The 5,000-nt window shown below is 41.6% G+C and overlaps 1 protein-coding gene and 1 pseudogene across 4 annotated transcripts in view; one reads left to right on the top strand and one right to left on the bottom strand.

Annotated features, from left to right (window-relative positions):
- The window catches only part of LOC138050149 (ryncolin-2-like), a 3,339-nt pseudogene extending 617 nt beyond the window's left edge, over window positions 1–2,722 (bottom strand).
- LOC138049124 (neuropeptide FF receptor 2-like) overlaps window positions 1–5,000 on the top strand; it is a 63,900-nt gene that overhangs the window by 34,850 nt on the left and 24,050 nt on the right. The window lies entirely within an intron of this gene.

Raw genomic sequence — 5,000 nt, 5'->3', positions numbered from 1 at the left:
TATCTTAATTAACAAAGGGTTGTTTATTAAATCACCAGAGTTTGCAAACCTGAATATTTCCCCCCCAACTCAGCTGGTATTTTGCTCGCTCACTTGCCACTGTAACTGAACTGTACTCGGCAAATGCTGTATTTCCATGAATGTCTTCCAAGTCCACGCGAAGCTTGTTGCTGCTGCTTACAGTCAGGCGGTGAATCTTGTCCAGTCCAAGCCAAAACTCTCCGTTTAGATTACCAAAGCCTCGTTTGTAGGGCGTCCCACGCGCGGAAGAAATCTACGGAGCCGTCTTGTCTTTTTTGAAAGACCGTCCATCCTCCGCCGGCAGTTTTGTGATCACAGTACACTTCAAATTCTCCCAGACCATCGGGATCGATTTTTGTACACACCACTTATCTTTTCGCCAGAATTGTAAACATCGGCGCAGTTCTTGTTGACTAAAAATTACATAAGCGGGATGAATTCCTGTTAGATATGTTTTGGTTTCATCGTTATCTCTATCCTCTAAAAAGTTGAATAGACATCACACAGGGAAATACTATACGGAGCTAGCGAATATTTCAAAAGCAATTGATCGTAATTTGATTGATTTTTGCGACGGAACAGATGTGAAAATTCTAACCCGACTGGTGTCTTCGAAGTAAATGTATCTAAAATGTATAACTGCAGACCTTTGTCTTGAGAGCCGCCAGATTCGTTTGCTTTCAGCGCAGTTATTGCTTCTTTGATCTCAGTGTGAGTTGCTGCTCGATCTTCTTACAGCAGTGTGGTCCGGCGTAAAAGTTGTTATTCACGTTGCACTGGGGTTTACTAATACCAGGGCTTTTTGTTGTTTGCACAGAAGTTTTGGCAAATGTCCCAACGAAAATCCCCAGTAAAAAGCAGAGCTAGCTGGAATGCCATTGTGCACTGGTTCTTTCAGGAAAACTCTTCTGTGAAGTGGAAGCAAAAACTGCGGGTATAAAATGATTTCTAAGACTTGAGGTTCAGTTCATTTAGTCTTTCCAAACCAGATTTTTCTTGTCTCCTGCGCTCTATTTTGGGAATGCTGAATTCATCGATTCCTACCAATCAAATAACAACACATTGTAGTGACTCACAGACGAGGCAGTTGACAACTTTCTGCTGACAATAGGAGAGTTCATCAAAATTTTATGAGATTTTTCTAGCAAAAGAACATGGGCACCCAACGAGTAATTATTATTTCGGTAATTGTCTGTTCGGAAGGATGGTGGGTTAACATTTTCAAATATTCGAACTTAAACTTTCGAGGTGTAGTAAGATTTTTTCGACATTTCTTCTGAACAGAGATTTAGCTATTTCAGAAAAGTAATGAAGTGTGAAGAGTGCGAAGAGATGCGTAGAAATTTCGAAACCACATTGAAGAACGTTTAAATTTTGCTAAGCTGAGTAAGAGTGAACTGTGACGCTGGAAGAAAATTTGAAGATTTATAACTTCTATCATTTTGGCCGTAGTTTTTTTGAGAATCATATTAAGGGCAAACGTTCCCTAAAATTTGCGGGAAAAAACGACGACTACTTAATGTAAAGTTTTTTTTTATCAGACCCGTCACGATTTCTTTAACTTCAGGACAAGGCAAAAAAGCCATGAAGGACGTTCTACAGCAACCTGAAATTCCCGTAGAACATCCGAACAGATATATATTTTGAAGGGCTGCTACAAACTCACTAAACGAGCTTTTAAAGCATTGTGGAAACCATTTTAGGTGATTCTGACAACTTTTAAGACAACCGGCCGTTGGTGCCACGAAGAGAAACCCTCGTACGGGATGATGAAATAGTCAATTTGACTTTGCGTTATTCTCATCTTTGATTGATGGTTTTGTGCTTCGGAATAAATTTGTTTATCAGAGATTATTAGAAAAAGTCTCTCGCTCATGGAAAACCTCGAGCTCAGATTTGCTGTTAAGCAAAATCAAAAAAACATATTGATATCTGTCTATTTTATACAGCCATAGTTAGAGCTATAGATCAATTTATAAAACAAGGAAACGAGGCCGCGGGCGCAATTAAATGATTTTTCGTTGGCAAGGAGGAGCCTTACAAGTTTGCCATTGAAGCTTGCCTTCATTGGCCGTTTTTATACTAGAGACGCATAATCCGTCCAGACGAATTATGTGTCTCTCATGTTATCCGTCTAGTGTAAAGACGGGACGAAACTATATGAGACGCATAATTCGTCTTGGACGAACTTGGGCAAACATTTTTCTGCGTCTGTTAAATTCGTCTAGTATAAAGACGGGCACTAGACGCATAATGCGTCTGGAAGAACTTTCCAGTTTAGTGCGTCTTCGAAGACACGATAAAATAGATTCTTCGTCCAGACGCATAATGCGTCTTGTGCCCGTCTTTATACTAGACGAATTTAACGGACGTAGAAAAAATGTTTGCCCAAGTTCGTCCGCGACGAATTATGCGTCTCAAGTATAAAAAAACGGCCATTGGCCGTTTTTATACTAGAGACGCATAATCCGTCCAGACGAATTGTTCGTCTCTCATGTTATCCGTCTAGTGTAAAGACGGGACGAACTATAGGAGACGCATAATTCGTCTTGGACGAACTTGGGCAAACATTTTTTCTGCGTCTGTTAAATTCGTCTAGTATAAAGACGGGCACTAGACGCATAATGCGTCTGGACGAACTTTCCAGTTTTAGTTCGTCTTCGAAGACGCACACTAAAACAGATTCTTCGTCCAGACGCATAATGCGTCTTGTGGCCGTCTTTATACAAGACGAATTTAATAGACGCAGAAAAAATGTTTGCCCAAGTTCGTCCCAGACGAATTATGCGTCTCCAGTATAAAAAACGGCCATTTGCTGTTTCTGGAGAGCTTTGCCGGCCTCGGGAATAGTCAAACACTTGAAAAAGTAATTAACATTTTTAGCCAGAGTGAAGTGTGAAGAAATGTTCAGGTTAGATATTTATCTTCGTTGTCGATCCTCTTTTTTGTGAGGCATGTGTGTAAAGTAAGCTTGGATGTGGTACTGTTTGTATTGCACCGAGCCCTAGTCCATAGACCAGATGCATGGGTTGATAAATTGGACTTGTAATGGACTGCCTAAGTGGTCGAAAACAAAGATCAGTCAAACGATACTAAACACAAACAGCAAACGGCTTACGTCAAGCACAAATCTGCATTACGCCAAAGATGAAAGAAACATGTTTGATTTTGCCTGTTTTCTGTAGATACCAAGCAACTTCTTATAAGAGAGGGACGAGAGAGAGAGAGCGTTGGAACAAGATAATTTTCGAGCTTTTGTGACCAGCAACAGTTTCATTGAAACACAATACAAACGTTTCTCTGTTGACTCCCCACCACAAACACGCCAAAAACAAATACAGACTAAAGCCGGAATTCCAAAAGACAATGAATCGAAAACACATTGAAAAGATTTCTCAACCATTTCCAACCTACGTTCGCAAGAGACAATATGTGACAAGCCGTCAATTTGTAGGATTTGTTTCGTTGATATAGGCGTCACCACACTGTTGGGAAAATCGGGACATTAAGGGCTTGTTTATATGGTCTCGCTTACCCGAGACAGCCCTCCTTCCCGAGACAACTTTACCGAGCGTCTATATGAGAATTGCGTGAGCGAGACAAAGTTGACCTTACTTAATTATGCATGTATTTTAAGACGCATCGCATCTTCAAAAAATGCGTATCATCATTTGCCTTTCTTTTTTGTTAAGTATAGTTGCGTTTTCACATTCAGCAAATGGACTGACAATCTTAACGCAGCATTAATATGTAGTTTAAATAAAGGCTGTTTATGAATCGAGAATTTTCCGTTGACAGCGTTGAGAATTATGGCGGGAAAAAACTTTTTCTTTCGAAAGTAAACTAAAAACATGTATAAGCTCCCCAAATTGTTGCTTCTTTGATTTTTATTTTGCTGTCTCGTCTCGGGTGGTCGAGCCAAACGGTTTACATGCGAACAAGTTGTCTCACCTGCCAGGGTTACCCTACCTGCCGGGGCGAGAGACAACTCGCCTCCCCGAGTTGTCCCGCCACCCGAGTTGTCTCTCGCCACCTCATGTAAACGGTTGATATAATTTTTTAAACTAATGAGTGGGTAACTCGGGGGGAGGGTTGTCTCGTGTACCCGCGACCATATTGTAGCGACTGTACCCCCCTTAGGAAAGCTTGTACCAGTCCCGCGCAAAGTTAGTGTTGATGTCGGATTAAAAAACACAGAAAGAAACTACTACTCGCTGTGTTGTATTAAAGGAAAAACGGCCTAGAAAAACCGAGACGAAGTTGCGGGACCAAGTGAGAAATCCCGAGCGGGCAAGATAGCTCCATCTTGCCCGCTCGGGTAGCCAATCACAGTGCGGGATTTGGTTCATCTTGCCGCTCATGGAGCTAGTCATATAATAATCCCACTGCAGTTAGTTGGTTGCGGACCAATCAGAGGCGTTGCGGTCATCAGACCCAATTCAATTCATCTTCCAAATCGGCACCCTTAATCCTCACGGTATTAACGAACGCTTTTAATTTAAACTAATATATTCCTATTTTCACGTTGCCATGTTACCACCAATAGCGTAGCTCCTACTCTACTATAAAAACTACACGTAACCCACAATTCCTCGATTCGCTCTGACGAAGGGCTAACGGTCGAAACGTCAGCTTTTAGGGCCGATTTACACGGTGCGATTTTTGTCGCATGCGACAAGCTCACGACAGGCCATAAGACATGACTTACGATTGTCGTAGCGTTTTAAAACATGTTTTAAAATGCTACGACATTTTTCTGACGTACGCAACAATCGTAAATCATGTTGTGGGCCTGACGTAAGTCGTTGTCGCATGCGACAAAAATCGTACCGTGTTAATGGGCCCTTAGAATCTATGTACGGTGGCCAATTTACATTATCAACTCCGTTGATAAAACCCCACTTTTGTATATCAAATAAACCTGTTGCGCGGTCGATTTTTGGCGCATGCGACGTGAAGCTTTACAACAGGCCTAGGAC

The sequence above is a fragment of the Montipora capricornis genome, chromosome 5, assembly GCF_036669925.1.
Source record: "Montipora capricornis isolate CH-2021 chromosome 5, ASM3666992v2, whole genome shotgun sequence".
NCBI lineage: Eukaryota > Metazoa > Cnidaria > Anthozoa > Scleractinia > Acroporidae > Montipora > Montipora capricornis.
This window is presented reverse-complemented; position numbering and strand designations above follow the sequence as displayed.